The sequence below is a fragment of the Alligator mississippiensis genome, chromosome 1 (assembly GCF_030867095.1).
Source record: "Alligator mississippiensis isolate rAllMis1 chromosome 1, rAllMis1, whole genome shotgun sequence".
Taxonomy (NCBI): Eukaryota; Metazoa; Chordata; order Crocodylia; family Alligatoridae; genus Alligator; species Alligator mississippiensis.
Window position 1 is genome coordinate 171,116,320 of NC_081824.1, and position 12,889 is coordinate 171,129,208.

Consider the following 12,889-nt stretch of genomic DNA (forward strand, 5'->3'; position numbering starts at 1 on the left):
AGCCATTGGGCAGGGAGGGCTCTGTGGCTGTCCCTTAGTTTCTTTCCCATTTGCAAGTAGCTCTTTCAGGCTGAAACTGCCAACCTGCAGAGAGCTGTTTGTGAACAGGGCAACCTACAGTTTCCCCTTTAAAAGGGAGAATTCACATTTTCCTACATCCCTTTTTACTGGGATCACCCATGCTCCCTGCTGCAGCCTCTGGGTCCTCCTTACTCTGCTGCTGGCCTGGACAGCCCTGAGTGCCTATACCTCTAGGACATGGGCACAACTGACCCCTGTGCATGCCTGGACCTGCTGCTGTGCCTGGGCCCAGGGCAGACCCTAGGTGCCAGGCAGGCTCTGGAGTAACTCAGGACAAAACCTCGTTTCCAGCTAGCCCCAAGCCACTGCTACCAGCCTTGCCTCGCTTTTATTCCCTCCAGCATGCTGAGGCACTGTTCTTTTTGTTTTGTTTTTTTAAGGAAAATTTTTCCATGTCCCAGGTCAAATTAGCCAGATCAACTCTGAATCCCTTGAATCATTCAAAAAACTTATGTGGCCCTACTACCGGCAAGTATCCTGCACCCCAGACTTTTCAGCTTGGGGCTTAAGATACTTCCATATCCTTTGGCAGGCATCCTATATGGAGGCCCAAGCCTGGAGGCTTGGGATTTGGATGGCCCCAAGTTTTGCCTGCCTTCAGCTGTATGGCCACAGGAGCAAGCTAGGGAGGATGCTGGAGCAGCAGCAGCATGCGGCAAGCATAGAGACACTCTGGCCAGGTCCTAGAGCATCTCCTTGGAGGACCCAGCCTCCAGTTACCTGCTGCACTGCTTTTTTCTAGCATGTTTCCTATTGATACTAGGATTTCCTGGTATCAAACTTTGAGTCCACACTGGCAATATGCAGTGTGGGGAACCATTTTTTAATTCTTAGCATGCCTCTTGCGGCATCTCAAACTTCTCTGAGACACTGCAACAGGCATGTGTTTGCTCATCTGAATGTGGCCTATAAGCCTAACAAATCTTTCCACAGTAATGCTGATAGCCTCAGCACCCTCCGACAAGAAAGGTGTCAACTGAAGGAACTGTACAAAACATTCTTAGTCCCAGAGACTGAGGCTGCTGCTGCCTTTGGACTCTTCTGTTTTCCTGTTACTGTGCTCCTGTTAGGGAGACAGGTTTTTGGGGAGTTTTTTGGTTTAGTTTTTTAAATTTTCCTGAAGTGTTGATCTTTTTCTGGTCTCACAAAGTGTCTTGCTGGTTGATTAATTTTAGATTTGCTGCTTAAGCTGAGGCAGCCCAGGTCATCAGTTTAACATTAGACATAATCATTATTTCCAGCTGAGGTTTATATCTTGAAGAAAAGACTAGAGACTAGAAGCCTACACTCAGACTTACGCTAGGGTCCTCAACCTGAAAGACAGCACTGCAAGTTGCTTGTGCAGAAGAAGTCTCCTGGTACCACAGCTTCATTTTAAAAAGAAATTAGCCTTGTTACAGCTCTAGGGTATTTTATTTAATACTCTACATCTCACCTCAGCCACCCCACTCCCAACTCTCTCGTTCTGCCTGACTCCCCTAAGGAGATGCAGTAATTGATGATTAGCATTCCAAAGCCATGCTTGCATCCTGTAAGCCCGTCATATTTAATTACATTTTAACTATATTCGTCTTCGATAATGGCCTGAACATAATTTAGATAATTATCTCTCGCTCTCTTATTCTCTGACTCTGTCTGTCTCACTTAGAGCTCTGTGCAACAAAAATCACTTTCTCTTCTCAAACACATAAACAGACTCTCGGGCCAAGTGCTTTCATCTCTCCAACAGCAACAGCTGTCACTAGAAAACTCAATGGCTTTGAGCATCTTACAATCAATTCAGAAAAAAAACCCCTTCATGTTTCTTCTTGCCTTTTTATTTATGGGGTAAAGAAAATGGAAGGTTGGTAAAGAAGAATGGAAGAGGCACTGCTATCCAGACAAATTATAGCTTATGCAATAATATATATATATATTATTGCATAAGCTATATATATATATATATGCTATGTCTCTATGCAATATATAATTATAACTTATGCTACACACACACACACACACATCTCTATGCATGTCTTAGATAGCAATTTGTGTTACAAAATATAACGGTTTCTCTCAATTTCTTGCCTGGTAAGTCACATGCAAAGGTGAAATTGTTCATAAAAATGTATTACACAGTTAAATCTATAATGACCATTCCCCCTTACATACTTCCCTCTAGAAGAAAGCAAGTTGACAAAGAAGGAGAAACCTATCTTTTCTTCAGATTTCTAAGGCTCCACTGAAACTATGATAAAGTTATCAAACTGCAGAATCTTCTTACAACATAGTAGTCTTGGATATAGTTAAAACCCAATTCAGACTTGTAGCATAAAAAACCTGAACCATGATGCTCAACTGTGCTGTAGTTGGGCTAATTCAAGGTTTTGGAATAAACTAAGAAACTCAGTTAAAATACAGCTTTGTGTTGCCTGCCTACACTGAATGACCACATCAGATATTACAGGCAGTCCTCGACTTAAGACATTTTGAGTTACAACGAACGGCACTTACACGTTTATAAATTGACACCCTGTTTCGACTTTCTGATGTCAGTTTAGACTTTATGATGCTTGATCCAATGCAATGCCATGCCAGTGAACAAGTTCCTTAGACACTTTCTTTAAGAAAGCAGACCTTCAGCCAAGGCTCCTGAGAAGACTGCAGCCAAGAACCCTTCAAAAAGTCCAGCAAAGTCACCTCAAAGAAGTCCTTCCAAATCAATATGATTGTTATTTACAATATAAATACATTAATGTAGCTATATTACTCATCTATAATTGACTGAGTACAAAATTCTGGGTTATTTTTGGTAAAAATAGGGTATTGGGCCTTGGTTCAGGAACTAATCCCCAATTTATAATATTGTTCCTATGGGAAAATTGGTTCCAAGTTACAATGTTATGACTTAAGACGCGGTTTTCAGGAACCAGTTGTGTTGTAAGTCCAAGGACTGCCTGTACTGTGTTGTAATGAGGTCCAGCTTTTCTTAACACAGCCAGAGCCAAAGCAAAAGCATTAATGTAATTAATTTCTACTTACGCCTACTGGTAGGACAGTTTCCTTTTAAAATATGAATCAACACAAACTGAATATACGTCAAGGATGAAATTCTTTATTCAGCATCCAGCCTGGACCTCATGACTCAAATTCTATGGGTGCAGGGGAGAAATGGGAGTGTCAGTCCTTGGGACAGTGACACTAATGGGCAGTCACCATCCATATACCCCTTTGGCTGGTCTTCATATGGAACCCAAGAAATGTGCTGAAGCAAGCAAACGTTGTTGCTGAGGTGGATATAAATAAGTGTTACTGGAGGTCTGGTTCTGAAATCACTCGATAGGGATGACCAACCAGATAGTGAAAATGGATGATAGGTAAACATTCAAGTGGTCCGCTTATCTCTCTCTCAAAAATCCAATAGGTGCTAATGAGCACCCAGCTAATACATGCAAACTGCCATTTGCAAATCACAATGATATATATGCACACAGACGGCCAGCCCATTGTGTCTACAGAAAGTACTACAGCATATTCTGCACAATATGTAATACTCCTCCTGGGTTATTAACTAATACTACATTAATCCCTACTATGGAGCAGCTACCAAATTAATATGGAAGTATGTACTATAATGTTATGAAAACAGTCACTGAAGCTGTATAGCAGCCAATTCTCAAATGTTAATAAGTTGGCAGGTTTCTTTCCTCTTATTTAAATAACAAAAAGGTCTAAGCCACCGTATAGACTATTTGTCTGTAAAAATATGGCACATTTCTAGGTAAGAGTTTTAAAAAAAGTAAAATTAAATTCCCCAATCAGAGAAACCTCTAATTTACCACATTATCTTAAAAAAAAAAACACCCCACAGTAGAACTGGTAGGTATACAACCACAGAAGATACCCAGACTACGGACCCAGACTAAATCTTCCTGTTTTGAAGTCAGCAAAGAGAAATTTGAGGCATGAGGAAGAGAGGAAATAGTATTCTAAGGGCTTTCATAATAACTAGAGCCATTTTAAGTTTGCGTTTCTTTTGAAATCAAAGTCAGAATCAACGTCCTTCTTCCCCTGACCTCCTTCAACTGAAGATTAGGAGAGCTGTAGCTAAGGTTTCATACATACTGATGTCAGTGGGACAATCTGCCAAAAAAGGCTAGATACAGTTCTCTCACAAAAAAAGGCCTGTCAAACCTGACATTTCTAAAGGCACCAATGGGGTGGAAGCTAAAGTAATTGTTTTCTTTCTGCAGCCATCTTTTAATATAACTAAAGCTAAAAGCCATCGACTAGTTTATCTTGGTTACATTTACGTTATATTCTGCTGATGTGATATTAATGAACACATTTTACTCACTGCACTAGGAAAAAATAGAGCAAGAGGGCTTACAATAGTAATAAAAGTGGTACTAAAAGTGGCTGAGGAAACACGTAATGAAAGCTCTGATGGAAATGTAAGAAGAATAAGCATTGCAAATTATTTGTGGCAATATTTGTTATATAACTGTCTTATGTATTAACAAGCAAACATATGTGATCATTGCCTTAGGGAGAAAGCTTCTTACAAACCTGAAAAAAGGTTTTTATTCTGAATAAATTTTCCAGAAGAAAAATATGCAATCTTGTAAGCATTTGCACAAGAATTTGTAGGTATTCCTTCCACATGTTTATCTTCCACCTCCCCCACTGCAAAAAAACCCAAACCTATCAACAGGGGATCTTTAACTAAACTGATATAAAGTTTTATACCATGCGATTTATTAAAGAAATAAAATACAGACCTGATAATGCATATTTATTACAAAAAAGATTGACTTATAAAAGAGATTTAATGAAGTCTATATTGACTTGACATTTTTATAAAGCAGCTAGTATAAAAAAATCCTTTTAACATAATCCTTCCTTTCACAACCACAGTGCAGCATCAGCATAATTATACATATACATGTACACATATACACACAATACACACACACACACACATATACACACAATACACACACACACATATTATAAGCTGTTTAGGCATGGAGTGGTATATTCAAAATGCTTAACTCATATATATCAAAGAAAAATTTGTAACAAAAATTAAGCAATAGTAAATTGAGTTCAGTCACTAAGGGCCAGATTTTCAAAGGTATCTAGGTACTTAAAATAGAGTTAAGCATTTTGAATATACCACTCCATGCCTAAACAGCTTAGAGTCCTAATTTGTTTAAGCATTTCTGAAAATTCCACTTGGTGCCTTTCTGCATCTTTTAGCACATGAATTACTTTTTAAATGAGACTCTAAATACCGCTGTTCCCCACTTGTGTGACATTCTTAAGCAAAACACTGGAAGCCAAATTTTCACACAGCTTCAAAAAATGTTGTACATACACTCACTTGAATAATGGGGTATGAGGATTTATTTGATTTCATACCCCAGCCCACACAAATTTATACAGGCAGGTGGTCTGTGAGACATGATTTTGCAGGCTGAGATGAGCCCATACTGATTTTTAGGGGTGCACCAATAAAAATGTTCTTGGCTGATACCGATAGTCTATTATTAACCAGCCATATTGGCCGATACTGATCCGACAGTTGATTTACAAGAATGCAGCCTGGCAGCTTGGAGAGCAGTGCCCTGCCAGTAAGTCTGGGGGGGTGGGAAAGGGGCATGGGGGAAGAAATTGAGGCCCCATGGTGAGGGAGTGGGGCAGGGGCTGGGTCAATGGCAGGCACAGCCCAGCCAGGGTCGTGAATGGGACCCTGGGGCTGGGAGCAGAATGGAGCTGCAGGCAGCTCGTCCAGGAGGTGCAGGGGTGAGGCACGGGGTGTATGTGCCCGCTCCTGGATTTGTGCACAGAGCAAGGGCAGAGGTGGGCTGCCTGCTGTGGGTTCAGGGCCAGGAGCTGTGCCAGCCTCTTCCTGGTGGGGGTGGGCTGGGAGTGGGGCAGGCTCCACTGTGTAGGGTGGGTGGCAGGGAGGGGTGGCTACAGGGGGGCTACAGGGAATTTTGGGGAGGCTATAGTCCCCCCAAACCCTCCATAGCTCCACCCCTGCTTGGGGCACTCTGTTCTTCTGCCTGTCCTTTGGGAGCTCCCTGCTGCAGGGTGGGCAGGGGGTGCATGGCTGGTGCAGGACTGCCAAGGGAAAGGCAGATGAGTGGAGTGCCTTGAGCAAGGGCAGCGCTGTGGGGAGGAGGTCTTGGGGGGCTATAACCACCCCAAGATTCCCCACAGCCCCCCCTGTAGCCACCCCTCCCAGCACTGCCACTGTCACTGCTGCCTGCCCCACACAGCAGAGTCCTCCCCATCCTATCCCCAGCCCAGCCCAGCCCTGCCCATTGGGAAGAGGCTGGCGCAGCCCCTTGGCCCTGAGCCTGCAGCCCACCCTCACTCCACACACAAATCCAGGGGGGTACATGCCCTCCATGCCACCCCTGGGGGTGCATACAGTGGCAGGGAGACACCCCTCCACCCCATGGATGAGTCGCTTGCAGCTCTGCCCTACTTCCGGCAGCCGGGGTCCCTTTCACTGCCCGGTCTGGCCAGTGCCTGTCCCTGCCCCAGCCCCACTCCCTCCCTCACTGTGGGGGCCATGATCTGCTCCCCCACAGACTTACTGGCAGGACACTGCTCTCCAAGCTGCCCAGCTGTATTCCTGGCTGCATGCATGCTACGGCTGCACACATGCATGTGGCATTTATCAGTGACATTTTGGCTACACTGGCCAAAAAAAGCCAATAATGTTATGTTTCCTTTTATCAGTGCCGATCCAATATGTGACCAATATATTGGTACATCTCTATTGATTTTTTTTATACACTTATTCCCATACTTTTGGTAGGCTTTGCACCTGTTGCTCATGGCTGTCCACATGACATAACTAGTAGAAAGTGAGGAGGTTCTTCCAAAGTCCTAACGTACGTAGTAACACAAGCACAAACTGAACGCTACTTAGAATCTTGAAAAGATTTTGCCCCATTCTACTCCAATTTCCTGTCAACAAATCTTGATTATTTAACTTTCAGACAATTAAAACAGAAGTATCAATTAACAACAAATAAATGAATAATGTTTTAGTGCAGGAGACAGAATCATGTTCCCTAATAATCAGTTCCTTTGTGGTGTGCAGGGTATTATAGTATTTATCACTCTAATCTCTTATGTACCCTTGGGGTGGCATTTCATGGCCTACCCATAAAAACTTCTCATTTACAGCAACTGCCCCTCCATTACTGCCGATAACATCCAATTGACATGTCAAACCTCCGAGGAATGCAGTAAATTGTAGTGCTACCTCTAAGAAGAATAAACAGGTAAAAAGGTAAGTCAGCTTCTGCCTCCCTGTAACAACATACAAACACACTAGAGATTGGTAATCAAGGGAGAAAATTCCTCCCTGTTTGCTTCACAGTGAGGTAGCTACTAACAGGATCAGAAAACAAGGCCACCGTTTCTAATTCAGATTTGTGCAACTGATACAAGAGAATCATAAACTGACCTACATTTACAATGATTCATATTTAAATTATTTTAAATATGGGGCTGAAATGAAATACGCAGCCCAAGAAAAAGCAAGAAAATTTTTGGTTTCCAGTAGAGTAAGAAGATTACAGGTTCTGTCCACCTGATCCTGGCGAGACTGTGCTCTGGATACTGCATTCAATTCTATGTATCTCGATACCAACAAGATATGGACAAATTGGGTAAAGTTCAAAGGTGAATAAAAATTATTTATATGGAGGAGGAACACACTTATGATAAAAGATTAAAAAGCAACTCCTGATTAATTGGTTAAGTAATAACTAAGGTGATAAGTGAAACAGAATGACTACCTATAAGTACATATTTTCAAGAGCCTGAAATCCAAGAAGTGAGTAAAATTGTTTATGGCAATGCAAGGGAAGAAATGAGGTAAAGGGAAGTTTAGGACAAATACCAGGAATAATCTCCTAATGGTGTAAATCTAATGAACTGTGAAATAGTCTCCTAAGGGAGTGGCTGGAGCCCTATCACTTGAGTCATATGAAACTGGACTGACTGAATATAACTCTAGAAAATATACTGTAGAGAACAATACTGCAGTGGTCCGCAGGGGATGAACTTGAAAACCAAATAATTCTTCTCCATCTCTGATTTCTATGATTCATGTATTTAATTTGCACGGGTAAAAAAAAATTACCTGAAATAAATCAATAGCTTCATATTGTGCACATCTTATTGCACTTTATAGGAGCCGGGTAGGGTTTGCAACGCTACAAGAACTACATGTGATTTGGTCAGCCAGGGTAATATTGTGATTTTCAAGGTTTTAATTAAATTAGATCTCACATGCTGACAATCTAATTGGGACAAATATTTAGGAAGAAAGCCGAATGTCACATTTAGCATGAGATGCATTAAACTTCTGGCTGAGCTTCTGACTATACAGGAGATTTTAACAGTCATTGTAATTTAACGGCCTCCTCTGTAATAAAGGGCAACAGCAAACACTGTGGGCAACAAGGACAGGAACAGTAACTTACCACCTAGTCCGTGAACATTTGAATAGTTTCTATTTATTACATTGTTAGAAGATAATATTATAAAACAATCAACTCCACAGCAAATAAGCATTACTGGAACATAATAATTCAAACACTGGGCATTTCTTTCCTCATACCGGCAAGTAATCAGACCTCTCCCAGGATAGGCTCTATGTTCAGAGTGTTATTTTGTGGTAATGTTTATTCATAATGGATGGGGGAGACAGAGAATTTTTAGAAAGAAAAATGCCATAGCTTAGCAAATGCACTTTATGCCTCAACACTTGTCTAACATCTCTCCTGACTATCAAGTCCATCCAATAACAGATATCACAAAAAAATCATCACCCTTGGCTCCCATATATAGTCCTGGACCATTGTGGCTACAAAAACACTCCAACCCTACTTACCTCAGCAAAGTCAGTCTCATGAAATGCATTGCCATGAGATTCGTTATAGATCCAAATAGAGCCCAAAATGCACTAATCAAATGCAAGATGACAGAAAATAATAAACAAAAAGAAATTTTCATGAAGAAACCTAAACAGTGATATTAGAATCAGAAGACGCAGAGACAGAAAAGACCTATAAGCGATTAATGAAGTCCATCCCTCTGGGCACCAATGCTTTCTCTATTTTACTAAATATCTTTTAGTGTTTTGCCAGCTTTTTTTTTTAAAGGTAAGAGAGAAGTAGATTCCAGTCTATACTTTCCCAATGATTCAAACATGGACAGGCAATGACCAGTATTTTCCAGCTCCTACTCCGCCAAGTATGAATGTGTTCTTGATTGGGGTTGGTAAAGTCTGGTGGAAGGGTATAAGCATAAATTTCAGCACCACAAATTAGCTAGTATTTGTTTGGCTTAGCAGAGGTAACAATGACTGCCCAAGGTTTTAGCAGAACTTTTGAGAGTTGCTCAAAGTGTAGGCCAAATTGAGATGTAATGTATAAAGGATGGAACATTTAAGTCAGTGATTGTGTCTAAATTACTGCAGCATGTGTAGCTGAGAAATCAAAAAGCAGCCAGTCATGCATGTTGCTCTAGATTCCCTTAGCCTTCATTCATTATCTCTGGACTTGGTTCTATAACTGCATGAAACATTATGGCAATGTAAAAAAAAATATACCCCAGTAAAATATTACATGGAAGGATACCTGTAGTCTCTACAAAACAAAACCCAATCCAAAAAGAATTTCTACAAATAAATATTTTTCATACCACAATTATATACTGCATTTACTCAAATACAAGATGAGTACATTGTACTACTGAAAAATGTAAACAAACCCAAAAACCCAAAAACCCCACCCTGTTTTGTGCAACAACAAAATAAGATAGCTGTAGCATTATGGCCTGCCAGAAGTTGAAAAAGTAAGAATTTGAGAAGACCATAAAGAACTAATTGCAGGACCTGAATGGAGGGGCATGACTATGGATTTTCAGACTCAAGGTAAGGATGAAATCAGGGATTATTCAAAGAGATTACATTAGTCAATGACTCAGGCCTGTGCTTCAAGATTTCTAATCTTGGAAGGAAAATAAGGCTCAGAAACACTGAATGAAGCAGAACAGTCTCTTTCAATAGTATAAGGGAAACGTTTTCAAGCAACACTATTCAAGTCAATACAAGAGCCAAGAATATTGGGACTTCTCATGAAAGATAAACGCTACTGGAACAGCCATGGAAATTATAAAAAAAACCTTAAGTAAAAAGAGATGATCAGACAGGATCTTATAGAAACAGCTACTATTAAAATGATAATATTAAGAGGGGGGTAAAATCATACACAGAATACAATTATATTTTTTAATTTGCAATTGTCAACCAGTAATATGCTGCTAAGATTTGTGCTTAGTTAATCAGCTTGTAAGAACACAAACCTGACTTTTCCAAGGGTATTATGCAAGGCTGGTGTTGCTTTGCCCTAGCAAAACTCCCTAAAGGCAGCTTTTCTGACCCCTGAAGGTCTTCCTCAGCATGAAGAACGCTCCAGGTAGTACAGAGTAAGCATGGCAGCTCTTAAACTGTACAAACCCCGGCTGTTAGTACTCAGGCTATAAGAGTGGGGTGTGGACAGCACTGCTTTGTGCTCACTGATTCCTGATTGTTGAAATGGCCTCTCAGAGTGACTGGTATGTGATGGATGCTGCCAAGTGTTCTGGAGCTAAGAGGAGGCTTCCAAAGTAGGGATATAAATAAATGACTTAAAACCACCTGTGGTTTCCTCTCAAACTGTGTCAAGTCTCCTTGGCAGCAACTCACTATCTAGGCCTAAGTGTCCAATTAAAACAGCATGAATTTGAAATTTCACATATAGGACCTATGCAGAGCCCAGTTTGAAAGTAATCCACAGAAGACAAATTATTCTCCACAATTTTTCTGTGGATACTTTTGGGGAAGAAAAAGACAATTAATTCTAGATTACATTCTCCTGATGGACTAGTCACAGAAACAAAAAAGACAAAATTCATTTAATACATTTTATAGGAATAATTCACTCAGATTTATTTGTGATATACTGCTTTCAAAGTTAATACCAACTTGGTCTAGACATAAAGGGCACCTATACGCATGTAGCGAGGCTGCTCCAACACGCTGTAATTACAGTGCATTGAAGCAGATTCGATTAATTGTGATGCTAGAGTGCGGTAATTACCACGCTCCAGCAGACTCATGTATCAGTGTCCCTGTACTGAAAAATGGCAGCAGGGGTGCTTTAATTAAAGCTCATTTGACGAACTTTAGTTAAAATAGCCCCCACCACCATTTTTCAGCGCAGAGACACTGGTACACGTGACAAACTGGGTGCTTTAATTAGAGCGCCTCTCAGAGCAGCTCTCAGAGCTGCTCTAATTAGAGCATCCCCCGCCCCCCAGCACGTAACTAAATGCCCCAAAATTGCTACAGATTGGGAATGGACTAAATGTAGGTAAATGGTTAAATCTGAAGATGAGAAAGAATTTCTTATGTCTCTTTTGACCACAAAAAACATGGAATCTGTGTGTTTTCTGATTTTACTCATGTTTTAGGAGAGGGCCATAAACAAACATCTCAAAGCAGCTCACAGATAACACAAATATGAAAGGAATTGCCAACAACAGTGATGAAAAAGAAATAATACAAAGGAACCCAGAGAAATGAGGAACATAGGAGGAGATAATATAAAATGAAATTCAATTTGAAAAAATTTAATTTAACACTTCTGTGGAATAAGCAAGTGCGTGCGTGTGTGCAAACAAATACACACACTCCATGGAAGGAAATGTGGGACTTGGCCATACCAAAATTAGGAATGAAACAAACAGAAAGTTAAGTGTACATTAGCAATGTGATTACTGTATATTATTTATGAAGCATTAGCATTGCATGCAACATAGTACATCATGAAGATGAACGTAATGTGAACAAACACTCAACTAGGAAGTATTCTGTTTTAATTAAATAAAGTGATAATAGTTTTGCTGAGATGACTGTTGCAATCTAATATGTGGCAGGCTACAAGAGTTCACATCATGGTACCACACTTTACACCTAAAATGATGAATTCACTCCGGACATCTCACTCTCAAAGACAACAGGTAAACTAGAGAATGTTTAGAGAAGATCAACAATAAGAGCTAACAAACTGGATAGGTATATTTTTTTAGGAAAGATTTCAATGTGCTTAGCTTATCTAAGAGATGACTCAAGGATGGAACATGATAATAAGCTACAAACATTGCAATGAAAGATAGATTTAGTGTGATATATTAGGGGTATAGCTAAGAATAATAGCATAAAGAAAGAAAAAATCCTGAGATCATACTACATTAGATGTACAGCAGTCTCTTCATGGGAAAGAGTGGAAGCTTGATCACTTAGCACACTTAGAGCAAGATGGCCACTGAAAATAATTTTATACCTCTCAAAATAAATTAGCACAACGTTCTGGCCCATATTGCACTTTTGTTCTGAGAAATATAATTGCTGCTGCTCATAAAATGACCTGAAAAAATATCTATGAGATTTAGAAGATATACTGGCTGAAAAAAATATCAATGACATTTAAAAGATACACTCAGAATATATAGATGCCTTCATAAAGAGATACGCAGCTGCGCAGCACATGGGGGTTTACAGGTCCCAGCACAGGGAAGACTCCAGGATCAGGCTGCCACGGCCCAAACTCAGATTTTCCATGCGCTGGGACCTGTACAAACCCCAAAGAGTTTTGATAATCAGCTGACTGTTGGCTGGGGCTGGAGACCTGACCCAGGCTGGTTTCAGATCTGTTCGGCCCCTGACCCCAAGTGAAAATCAGTATTGAGG

General features: G+C 40.5%; 1 protein-coding gene across 5 annotated transcripts in view; it reads right to left on the reverse strand.

The window, feature by feature from the left end:
- The window catches only part of BTBD9 (BTB domain containing 9), a 289,365-nt gene that overhangs the window by 47,485 nt on the left and 228,991 nt on the right, over window positions 1–12,889 (reverse strand). The window lies entirely within an intron of this gene.